A 13,521-nucleotide genomic window follows, 5' to 3' on the forward strand; every position below is an offset into this window, starting at 1 on the left:
AAAAATTGGTTAAAAAGCTAATTACCTTTACCATTAAATCACATAAATAGAAAACAATATCAATATTTTAAGCTAGTTTTTGGATAAGTAAGAACATTTTTAAAGTGAAAATAATGAAAGAGGTTAAAGACTAATTTGCTTACATAAAAAATTGAAAAAACCATTCTATATATCAAAAATAATAAAAGAATTAAAAGGGAAACTTCAAAGTAGGAAGAATACTTTCCACTCATAATTGATTCTCATACTACCAGTGAGAATATTAATTGCTTCTACTTTTTAAGAAGCAATTTAGCAAAATGTATGAAGAACCTTAAAAATAAAATAACAATGTAATATATAAAGTTTGACTTAGTACAGGTTTTAAGAATTTATACTAAGGAGATCATTTGATATAGTTTGTATATGATTAAAGTTCAATTACATAGGTAATTATTCTAGAATATTTATTACATTAAGTATGAATAGAATATTTCTCATATTATTTATTACATCAAATATTGGAAACAGGTTAATGTCCAGACTTAAAAAGGATAAATAATTTTAACCAATTCAATGAAAGTATTTTTATATTCTTCATAACATGATGGGTTTAATTAATTTTTTAAGGCAAATGCTGATGTTTAACTTAAATGTTTTTTAAATACCAGAAAAAAATCAACCATAATTTGCCACTATTTTTTAATGACTGCTAATATCCTATTTAGTTAGTTAGTTAGTTAGAGACAGGGTCTCATACTGTTGCATGGGCTAGAGTGAGTGGTGTCATCATAACTCATTGCAACCTCAAACTCCTGAGCTCAAGTGATCCTCCTGCCTCAGCCTCATGAATAGCTAGGACTACAGGTGTGTGCCACCACACCAGGCTTTGAGTTGTTTTTTTTTTTCCTTGAATTTTTTTGTAGTGATGAGTTCTGGCTTGTTGTTCAGGTTGATCTGGATCAACTCCTGCCTCAAGTAATCCTCCCCTCTCTGTCTCCCAAAGTTTCAGGATTACAGGCATGAGCCACCACGCCTGGCCTTACTGCTAACATTTTAGAATGTACCTTTTTAGAATATTTCCTGAATGCCTATGAGCAGAGTACATGAATATGTATATATTACCTCATTCCCTCTTTCCCCCACTTCCTACATTCATCCTCTTTCTCTCTCATTATACATTAAGCAATGTGTCATAGATATATTCATGGTTCATTACATTTGTAAACGTAATTTTAAAATGGGTATGCAACATTCCTTTGCATAAAACAAATACAACATAATGATTCAATCCCTTGTTGATTGGTTTTTAGGTTGTCTGCAGTTTTTGTTGTTGTGATCTTTCTGTCATAGATGACCCTGTAACAGTCTGGTAAGTATACCTTTGTAAACCCCAGCAATTCTTACTGTGCAAAAGATTTCTAATGGAGGCATTGCTGAGTGAAAAGCATACACATTTTAAATTCTAATAGATACTCTTTAGATTTTTCCTAAAGTTTATACCAAGTTAAGCTTCTACCAGTAGAGTACCAGAGTACCCTTTTTCTCCCACAATACTATTAGCAAAGCTATTGGAGTTATGTAAATCTAATAGTCAAATAAACCTCATTATTATAATTTGTGTTACCCTGACTACTCGTGAGGTTAAACATCTCCATTTGTTTTTTACCAATAACTTTCATCTTATATGAATCACCTATTTATATTCTATACACATTTTTATTGTGAGATTTTTTTTATATAATTTCATAGAAGTTTTAATTTAATATAGTGGGGATATAACATTTTCTTAAATATGTCTCAGCATTCTCTCAGTTTTTTATCTTTTAACTTTAAATTTTAAATATTTTATGTAGTTTTTCAGTCTTTTTATTTAATATAATACCATCATGGGCATATATTAACTGAAAAAAATCCAGACTATTAAATTTTATTCTTGATTCTTGTCATGTATGTATTTTATATAATGGTATATTCACCTATTTAGAATTTAGATTATTGAATATACATTAAAAAGTAGCATATCATATATGTACATATGCTTTTTAATATACATTCTACACTTAAAGCCATTTAAAAGAGCCTATATTAGTTTTATTTTAGGAAAACCACAGACAGTATTTTCTTCTTTAGAAGTAAATTGACAGTTGCCTAGACTTTATCATTTTGTTATATGCTTTTTCACTTTTTCAACCATAGAAAATTTTATGAAAGCCACTTACCTTCTATCGGGTGCTGACAATGCCTGTTTATCTGAAAAATACTATAATTCTTTGTTAAACTCTTCAGTTGTGTATTTTAACATTTAACAATATTCCCTTTATACATGAAAAAAGACAAAATGAAGAAGGATGCGAGTAATGTGTTGCTAAATTCAGTCGCATATTTCTTCTTGCTTGTGTTGATGAGTGAGTGAATGCCAGCAGATCTAGGTATGGTGGGACCTGATACTTGCATAATGTTGCTGACTCTTTCTATGAAAAATAATACAAAGCTATATACAAAACATTAGCTACACAAATGAATATTCATTTAGAGTGACCAAGATTATTTTTAAAATTGTAAAAACTGAGCAATACCTCAAAGTTTTAAAATTCACTAAACAAACACTGATTAATTAATAGCCTGTCACATATCATAAGTTTTTTCTCATTATTTGGATGTATCCTTTTTGATCACCTACGTCTTCATTTAACAGTTTTAAAATATGAATTTCTATAGAGAGAATAGAAAAATAATTTGATCCTTCTTCTATCATGATTAACCAGAAACATTTTAAATTAATAATTTAGTAAGTTTCTGTATGTTTCACAACTCATAGTCATGTCATAAACTTTTAGAATTCTTGTTAAAGTTAATAAAACTCTATCAACTCTCTTTCATAAACAAGATGTAAAATTTGAAGGATTGTTTCACAGACTAGATCTCTGCATCTCTGTTTGTCAAACCATGTTTCTCTTTCACTATCAAAGTACAGTTGATTCCGGTTACCTCCATATAGTACATCTTATCTCAGCCCTAGTGTAGTTGGGCTAGGAAGTGGTAGAATATTCATGGAGTCATTGCTGCACTACAACAGTGAGCACTTCCTTGCTGTGGGTAGAGGTGATTGCAAACTAAGTGTATGCCACTAAACCTCAAATGAATGTATCCCAACTCAACTTTCTCATAATCAGATCCTCCACATGTCCATTTCCTCTCCATTGCCACCGCTCAGAATAGAATGTGCTCACAAAGGAGGAGTTTGGGAGAAGACAGTGGTCAAAAACCTTACCTTTTCAAATTTTATTTTTAAAAAAGCATATGACTGTATGTACAGAGTGCCAGGTCTGTCCCTGGGCCTTGGAAAGGGCTGGTGCAAACCAGAGGCCCTGAAACTTAGGCTCATTAGCATTGAGGGTAATCCACCGCCAGTGTGAAATGTGATAAACCTATAAAATTGCTCTATCCTTCCTTAGAATACATAAATCAATTGCTCAAAAATTTGCAGAGTAACATTCATTAACATTAACATTAATTGCTCAGTAATTTGTGGAGTAATCTGTAAACATTTTGGAATAAAAGGGTAAAATAAGTGACAAACAGGCTAGAAATTCGTTCATGGTAGATATCATGTAAACCATCCAAACGGCTTAACAGAGATGAACAGTGCAAGTCTTATTACAGACAAATGGGAACTTAACTCTCTTATTTGTCAAAGTTTTGTTTTCTAATAGTTAATAAATGTTAACAGGATAATTATATGTAAATATTGATTAGTTAATTAAATAATGGTACTCCCAGCAATGGAATACATGTGACTCTTAATATTATATGTAAAAAAATGCACTGACATAGAAAAATAATCATGATTCAGTGAACCAAAGAAGATAATTTTCAAAACTATATACAATATGATGCAATTTCTGTTAAAATTTGCTTGTAGTTTCATAAGAAACATTTTGGAAGGTTTTTATCAAAATGTTAGCAAAACTTATTTCTAAGGAATGCCATGATGAGAATTTTAAAAATTGAATTAATTTTTTTTATTTTAAAATTTTATACATTACATACATTGTTTTTCAAAATATGTTGTAAAATTATTAAACCATTTTTATTTAAAAGGCAATAAAATGTATGATGCTCAGCATGTAAGTCACAAAATAATATAAAGGCTTCATATAACAGAAACCCATTTTCATTCATATAAACCTCCTGTTGTTCAGGGCTTATTTTTATACCAGTTATTTGACTCCAGCATCAGTCATACAGCATTTCTGTATGTTTTGATAAAGCCACAAGTTTTCTACTTTTTTTGACCTCAATCGTGAAGTTGATGATAATCCGAGGCTTGCCTGCTATATTGTGAAAATGCCTCCGTGCTTGTAATAAAGGCTTCATCTCTACTCTACCTAAAGTATATGTCAAGAGTGGGTAAATGAAACTCTTTTTTAGATGGAGAATAACATGTTACAGTAATTATTCCTGTGAATTACTCATTTATTTATTTTAATGTAAAGAGTACACCCAGGCTTCAGGTAAAATAATTTGGTCTTTTTTCTGTTTTCAAAGATTAAGAAAAGCCATACACTTTAGCAATTAAAAGACAAGTGACTAAAATAACATATTTGAAATAGCACTGAGCTAATATAGTGCTCCGATTATCTCTCTATATTTTATAGTTTATGTTATGTGTGATTGTTTAGGAACATGATTTTACTAATCTTTGAGATATTGCAGACAAGGTAGCCTGCAGAGTTTTGCAGTTCAATTTATCTTATCTTTAATATGGATTTGTAGGTTCTTAGGGCCATCAGCTATTCTACAAAAAGGTCCTCTTTTGTTACTTCTTTGTCATTAAATACTTGTTTCCAATCCATCAGCACATTTTTTTATTGAGTTCCTATTTTGTTAAAAGCAAGACTCTGAGGAAAAGGCAAAGAAATATACGAATGACAACCTGCCCTTTAAAAGCTCATAGTCTGTGTAGGGGTGGAGGGACTATAATATTTAAAGATAATTAAGAAAATTTAATGAAATGTACTTCAGCAAAAAATATTGAGGATTTTGCTGTTGTCATTTTGTTTCTTATTTGTTTATGTGTTTTTACTGGGAATAATATATAACTGTTTTAGTGTCCATAGATGAGAAAGGACATAGGGCAGTGAGTGACATAAATATGTGTGTCTGTAACATGGTTAGAGGTATAGAGTGTATATAGAAAGAAATAAGAAAGAAAAGCTAAATTCTGAAAGATTCAGAAATAAATCTATTACTGAAAGTATTTGAAGACTAAGCTATTGAAGCTTCAATAATTTATTTGAACATATATCAGTTAGCATTGACCTCTTGAATTGTGTGTAACCAAAAACTTAATCCAGATGAGAAATATTGTTTATGTGAATAAATCTAGAGATCTTTCACAATTCAGATATGACTAGTCAGAGGATCAAAGATTGATACAGGCGCTGACTTCCCTCTCTTGGTCCTGCCTGCCTCTGTGTTGGCTCCAGTCAGACAAATGTGTCTCATCATGGTGGAAAAAAGGCTACAGAAGTTTCAGCCTCTTATCATTCTGGGGCTTAGTATATACAAATATCTGTTCTTTTCTAAATTTAAAATAAAAAAGCTCTGAAACAATGCTTCCAATCTGGGAGCATGCTTAGCTCTAAACCAACCTCTGTTGATGGGAAAATAGAATGCACTGCGTGGCTGAAGCCTGAGTCACATACACACCTCTGAACTAGGGGATCGAACCTGCTCCACCAAGTCAAGTGGACTGAAAGTGGGGCAGGCCACTTCAAAAAGGAAAATCAAAGAAACAAAATGGTTTTTAGATGATCAAAAAACAGTAGGCTTCCATTACATGGAGTAAGATAAATATCAGTTGGGAGATTGTGGGGTTTCGTTTTTAATACTTTTATAATTCAGATAGTTGTATGTTTCTTATGAACATATATATAAAATTTGATTAGCTAGTCAAAGTATTTATTATTTAAAGTAGAAGACTTCAGCGTTCAGAAGAGTGTTGGGAAATACCCACAAATGTAAAATGTTAAAAATTCTGTAGGCAAATTTAACAGTAAATATCAACACTTTTATAACTGCTTTACCATTTCACCTAATAAATTTATGCCTTGAAATTTATCCTCAGGGAAACATTGGTCAAGCAAAGATGGATATATACGTGTTTATAGTACATTGTTAATATAAAAAAAAGGGAAAACCACTAAATGATGAATCAAATGAATTAATTGAATAACCCACATACAAATACTTTGGAGGCATTGAATATTATTAATATAATTAGTATTTGTTAAATGAAATATTGAACAAAAAAATCAGGTTAAAAGAGTATATGTAGTATGATCATATTTATGTATGTAAATTCTTAGAGAAAGTTTGGAAGGATATATACCAAGAGATTAAAAAATTGGTTATATCTATATTATGGGTTTGAAGGCAATTTTTCTTTTTTATTGGCTGCATTTTCTATTTTGTAAAATAAAAAGGTGTAATTTAGAAATAAATAATGATAGAAAGGGGGACTGGAAAATTTCCTCACTTTTCATTTGAAAGGAATAGACAATTTCAGTGACATAAAAAACAGTGTTAAAACAGTTTGAGTAATTTAGCTTTATTTCTTTAAAATGTATGCAAAATATGGCATTTCAGTCTTAAAAAAAATTGGCCTGCGTGTGTGTGGTTATGTGTGTATGTGAACACATATACATTTACACATACATTTTATATGGCCATCCCTCCATTTTTTTTTTCAGATTTTCTGTTATATTGTTAGTTTTAACTAAATGTCAGCTTTTTTTTTCCTAAATGGAAAACCACTGAATTACATAAAACATATAAAATGGAACACTGCTTCTATGCTGCAGAGATTTAAGTGTACATATGAGCCAAAGGACCTTGCAATTTCCAAATAAGAGACTTACAGTAATAGTATCAAAAGACCTTCAGTCACACATCACTCATTGAAATATAACACTTGATATCGGCATAAGAAAACTTTAAAAGGTTTTTTGCAAGGAATTAACCAATATCTTGTGGAGTATAACCTACCATGTTTGCAAATATTGATTATAACTGACATAAAAGATAAATACAATTATCTAAATCTATATAACTCTTGATTTGAAAGGAAAAAGTAACTTAAAGGTGTATGTGAGGGAACCACAGAATGTCAAATCTGAAATGAGTCTTAGGGATCATCTAGTTTAAGCATTATATTTCATAAATATGACAAATTGGATACCATGATGCAAAATGACTCACCTGAATTCCTGCCACTAATTGAGGGAAAATTTGAGACCAGATCACCTGACTCATAGTTCTTTGCTCTTGTTGTTAAGCTACACTGCTGAAGCAACCACAAATGAGCCCAAGACTCCTTGGATTTTCCTTCCTATGGGTCTGGAAAAGCAATGACTTGGCTTGTGGTGTCAAGAAGTGGATATAGCCTTTGAGTCAAAGAACCTATCTTTCTCACATTTTATTAACTACGGAACTTTGACCATGTTAGTTAAGCTCTCTGAGCCTCATTTTCCCCATCTTTTAAATGTTTAAATAATATCTACATAAAAGTATTGTGAACCCTTTAAGTTTTGGAGATCACATGTATGAAGAACCTAGTATATACCAGGTTTTGATCAGATTGGCCTATTGAATCTCTTTCAATCTTATCATATTATCTTGCACAGGGCTAAAACTGATCTACTTCTCAGCTGCTTATGAACACTGATGAGGTGATTACCTGCAGTATTCTACCTTAGATGACTCTTTAAGAAATTTTTTGTAGGAAACAAGATGCAGATTCTTAATTTTCCATTTACTGTATTTATTCAACTCCTTTATTTAAGAAATCTGATTTTTTTATTACAATGGGAAGGGAAATTTTGTTGGGTAATCTAAGAAATGGGGTGACAAAGGCATTCTGTCAGCCATGTTTTTGTCTAAATTTCCATAATATGTATTTGACTTTTTACACTCAAAGGGTACTTATGTGGGCCTTTCTTTCATTAAGTTTCATAATCATTTAAAGAAACTTAACTTTTTATTTTAATTACTTCAAGATGGTTTATCTAAAATGTATATTTCACTATCTTATTTAAAAATACAAATAAAATAGTAATTTCTACTTTCAGAGAAGGTTCTTTAGTCATTATGAATTAATATACTTACTGATATACTATTCCTAGAGGGGAAGCTAGTTTAAAATTTCTTGTCGAGCAGTAAAAGGTTAGCATAACTGTGATAAATTTTCTCAGACCCTAACCTTCACTCAGGGGTGTACATATCCCATTAGAATAAAAAATATATATAAGAAAATCTCAGAGAAGTTTATGCCAAGAGCAAGGCATCCAGGGAATCATGTTAAGATTCCATCACTGGGGTTTGCAAAAACCGCCAGAATAACCACTGGCACCAAGACTACCCTTTCCACATAGAGTAGTAAGAAGTACTTGATGGGATGAAAAGAAATGTCCATTTTGGACAGATCATTCTAGAAAGTGCTTAGATGAGAAGTTACCAGGAAACAGATTTTGGCCTGTAAAATGAAGACCATTTTAATATTCAGAGCCGTCCAAAGCTGCTAAGGAAATGGTGTGTTCTTTGTCACACAGTTCTTCATAAAAAGATTGATATATTTAAACATGCTCCATCACTTCCCTAAAATATGAAAAATTCCCTTATTCAAATTATTCCAAGGAAACCATGACAAAATGTAGTTTTAAAAATGATCCTTAGATAATAAGATCTTTGAAATCTTCTTTACTATGAGATTAAAAGTAATTTCTAACATTAAAATATAATGCTGTTTAACATGTATTTTAAAAATCAACTATTGATTTAAAACTTGGAAGTAATTAAATCACTTTATGTTTGCCAATGCTATGATCTTTAAAACTGTCATCCTCATAGACATTTAACCTAATACTGTGTTAGAGTTAAAATAACAGTTATATTCTAAAATGGAATCAGTTAAAGCAATTATAAGATTTTAACTAATTTATTAGATTATCGTTCCTTAATGGTAAGGCCAATAACTCCAATGTATGTCTTTATGTATGTCTTTCTAGGTTGAGCACATATATATGCATGTCTACACGTGTTTTGCAGTTGGGTTATCAAATGAATATGAAACATTTTTTATAGATATGATTGGATTTAGAGAAAAGAAATGTAATGAAACAGAATTGCAGTGCATGCTTATTTAATTAACTATTCTTTACAGGGAAAGTCTGTCTGTCAATAAAAATAATAGTTTTAAAAAAGTAACAGTAATAAATACAATAACAAATTGATATTTAAATGCCCTATGTTAAAATCATTACATATATTGTTTCTAGGACATATCTTTTGTTTCTTTTTATTACGTAAAGGAGGTGAGAGGTCAGGAGTGAATATTGAAAGGAAATTATGGACACATAGCTTTCCCATAAGATAAACACATTAAGAGCTTGGATTAAATTGCTATTGTTCCTGAAATGTTTAATACTGGATGATTAATTAAATTTATCTGGGCTTCAGTATTCTCATTTCTAAAACAAGTGAGCTCAACCTTCAAGTGAGATTACAAGCTAACAAACAATGAACAAAACCAGACCAAAGCAGAACAACAGAAAATCTCACAATAAATGGTTATGTTCTAAAATTGAACCCATTAAAGCAATAAGATTTTAACTAATTTCTTATTCTTCCTCAGTGGTAAGGCCAATAAATCCAATGCATGTCTTTATGTATATCTTTCTAGTTTGAGCACATTCATTATATTTATTATACCAACTCAATACATACTATATGTTTAACAACAAAACAACTAAAATGCCTACTATATTTATTATGTCAATTCAGTCCATCCTGTATGTCAGATTGGTTGGTGCTGAAGAAACAGTGGTTTCAAAAATTATAATAACAAAAACAAAATCAACAACAACAACAAAAAAAACCCCAGCTCCCTGATCTCATGGAGCTTTCCTTTATTGGGTTCTATGACTTTATTTTATGATGATTTTTTCCCAAAGGTAATTAATTGAGTACCAGTATTTTAACTGCTACATACCTGCACTTGGCAAATAAGCTTTTTAGTTTGAAATGTGCACATTAAATCTATAATTTAACTTGTCCTAAATATGTATTCAAATCATATGAATTTATGACATTTATGTTTACTAAAGTTATTTTCACACCTGGAATTATGTGATTAATTTATATTCTAATAGTGTTCACCAATAAATAACACCTTCCTAGGTTCATGTCCCTGGTCACAAGAACCCTTGGTTCTTTTCCTTGTTACATCTTGGAACCCTGAGGCTATAATGTTGGGATGAAGTCCAGTAATGCCTACTTGAGGACAAGAGGCCAAGGGGAGGAAAACCAAAATACACGGGCTGAGAAGTAGCACCAACTTCTAGACATGTGGTTGAGGGCATTTGGACCATCCATCCCAGCCACTCTTCAGCTTAATGCAGCCACATGAATGAGCCCAAGCAAATACAACAGACGAACTACTTAACCAACCCACAGAATTGTGTGAAATAGTAAATTACTGTTGTTTTCAGCCACCGAAACTTCAAGTGGTTTGTTTCACAGCAATAGATAACTGATACATTTCCTTGCTCTTACTAGATCATATGAGGGCACAAGAAGTTATAGAAGTTGAAAATCAACTCAGAATTTATTGATTTTTAAAATGACACTATAAACATGTAACTCTACTGAGATGCACTAAAGCAAAAGTGAAAGAGAGGCTATCCATCAGGCAAATGGAATGTGAACAGTTTTATTACTTGTTTAAAGTATATATTTAGTCAGTATTTTTAAATGAATAAAACATATAATGAAGTATACCATTATCTCAGACAGTTGTGCAGGATGTCTACAAAGGAAAAGTAAAGTGCAGAGTGAAGGCAATTATCTTGTTAAATTAGATATTTCAAAACCTCCTCAATTAAGGAAATAGAAGAGACTTAGAATGAGTCAAGATTTCAGTCATCATATATTGGATTAATCCTCTAATTCTTTGACTGCTGGAATGTAGTGGCTTAGGTTAAGATGGAGGACTCCATATTGATGGAATTTTTAACCCTCCTTTGTGAAGATTCTATGTCTTTAGATAATTTAATACATGAAATGTTGATTCCTACTTCTACTTGTTTTCAATGTATCATAGAAACCTATTAATATTTAATCAATGTTTTATAGGTACATTGACTCTCACAATTTACTTCTTTCTAAAGCAAATGTTCTTTTCTCATGGATATTAACAGAACATGATAAAATGACTTTCACTTTCAATCTTCCAAACATTTTGAAGGCTGCTCTATGTAGGCGCCCGTTAGACTCTGAATATCTGTAAGGCCCATATGCAATCTCATTTATCACTGTGTTCCTGGGTCCAGCATTTTGCAATTTTGTGGCAGAAGGCAGTTATTCAATAAATGTTGGCCTGTTGAATGAATGACTTGAAGATAATGGTTAAATCAAAATATATAAAATCCATATTCTTAGCAGCTGTATGATTCCAAACTAAAGTGATCTGTCCTCTCTTATGTCTTTTCCGTAACATAACAAGAAAAATTGATATGCATAGTTTTCCCAGGGTTAAATATTAAATGTTTTATTTGATCGCCTTGAATAAAAATCATTGAAGGAAAAATATTTTCAAAACACATGTGCTTATTGTGTTTATTGAAATTATGACATACAAATATATTATTAGAAGAGAATCAGTAGAAAATGGAAGAAAAAAATTTCTAAATATAACACTTACACCACAGTGGAAAAATCTTTGCAAAAAATCTGGAATGGATTAAAGAGAAGGCAGATATTTTTCCACAATCGTGGCAGTTTCCATGGTCATGGTCTCTGTCTCAAGATTACTGAGCTGTTCTTCAATTGCGTGTTCCATGTATCTAACTCTTTTGTCTTCAGGATGAGAGAACACAGGGGCCTCCTGAACAGAGAGAAAGAAAAACTTTCTAATGCCTATTATCCTCCACTGTCCTTTGGCTTTGAAAATGATGTTATCTTGGGGTAAGTTTTAAAATATTTTTTCAGAATGTATTGATTCACAAAGGTACTTTGTGGCTTCCTCCTAGAAAATGCACTTAGTACTAATAGCATGCTTAAACCTTGCCCCTGACGTTACAGAAACAGACCATTTTTTTCCAGAAATGAAGACAGAAATATTTTTGTTTTGGAATAGGCTGTCTTTTTAACCTATGTATTTATTTTTGGCTGAAGGACTACTACCTTTTAATATTAATTATTTTTAAAAAATTAGCCTATAAAATGGAAAACTAAAAATAAATAAACAGAAAGAATAATATAATAAAAACAACCATGACTAAGTGTAACTGAAAATTGTAACAAATGTATGAAAATTATCTTCAGATGTTTGAACATAGGCTAATTGAAATATGCATTCAAAATATCTTCAATTGTATAGACTTTGTCAATTTATATTATTTCCAAATATCTAAAGTATTATTTTAAAATATGTCACTATGGCCGGGCGTGGTGGCTCACACCTGTAATCCTAGCTCTGGGAGGCCGAGGCGGGTGGATCGCTCGAGGTCAGGAGTTCGAGACCAGCCTCAGCAAGAGTGAGACCCCGTCTCTACTAAAAATAGAAAGAAATTATCTGGCCAACTAAAAATATATATACAAAAAAATTAGCTGGGCATGGTGGCTCATGCCTGTAGTCCCAGCTACTCGGGAGGCTGAGGCAGTAGGATCGCTTAAGCCCAGGAGTCTGAGGTTGCTGTGAGCTAGGCTGATGCCACGGCACTCACTCTAGCCCGGGCAACAAAGTGAGACTCTGTCTCAAAAAAAAAAAAAAAAAAAAAAAAAAAAATGTCACTAAAATAAAAATATATAGCAGTCAAACAGTAGATATGATTGAGTCATGCTGTTAGGTGATTAATTTTGTTGTTTATGAGCTGTGGCATTTTTATATGAAAAATCTCAGAGGTGGGGATTAAAATACATAAGATAAAGTGAAGGTATTTTTAATTGCCATTTTCTGGAATAATGCTTTCCAAGATTCCTCTAATCATACAGTATGTACTTCCTAACCAACATGACTACAAAAGAAATCCAGAAGTATAATTAATGCTGTTCCTTCCTCTTCCTTTTCTGGGTAATTGCTTCCTCAGGCAATTAAGTAGACAGAGCAAAACTGGTTTTCCAGTGGAGGGGAAGCCTAGCCTAAGAAAGCAAAGCCCAGGCCAGGTAATAAGGCTGCTGTCTATACTGGAGAGAGTATACTTACACTGAAGTGCCTCAGGAAAAGAAAAACTTCTCTATGTTGTACTTGCAGTTCTTCTGTAAATTTGAGATTATTTAAAAATAAAAAATAATGAAAATTATAATTATAGAAGTATATGTTTACTTAACGGTAATAAAAAAAGATCAATCAGATTTAAAATTTTCAAAATATTACCTAAATTGTAGATTGGATATGCCCAATAATACTTCTCATCAAAGTGTTTTTTTCAAAGAAGTCTATTATCAGGGCCGGGCGCGGTGGCTCACGCCTGTAATCCT

At 31.7% G+C, this 13,521-nt stretch overlaps 1 long non-coding RNA gene across 2 annotated transcripts in view; it reads left to right on the forward strand.

The window, feature by feature from the left end:
* Positions 1-1,305: 1,305 nt before the first annotated feature.
* Positions 1,306-13,521, forward strand: part of LOC123648203 — a 34,344-nt gene continuing 22,128 nt past the window's right edge. For both annotated transcript variants that reach the window (XR_006738520.1, XR_006738521.1), the window contains exons 1-2: positions 1,306-1,351; positions 11,905-12,006. This is a non-coding gene — a long non-coding RNA (uncharacterized LOC123648203). The remainder of the gene's footprint in view (positions 1,352-11,904; positions 12,007-13,521) is intronic.

Source organism: Lemur catta, chromosome 12 (assembly GCF_020740605.2).
Source record: "Lemur catta isolate mLemCat1 chromosome 12, mLemCat1.pri, whole genome shotgun sequence".
NCBI lineage: Eukaryota > Metazoa > Chordata > Mammalia > Primates > Lemuridae > Lemur > Lemur catta.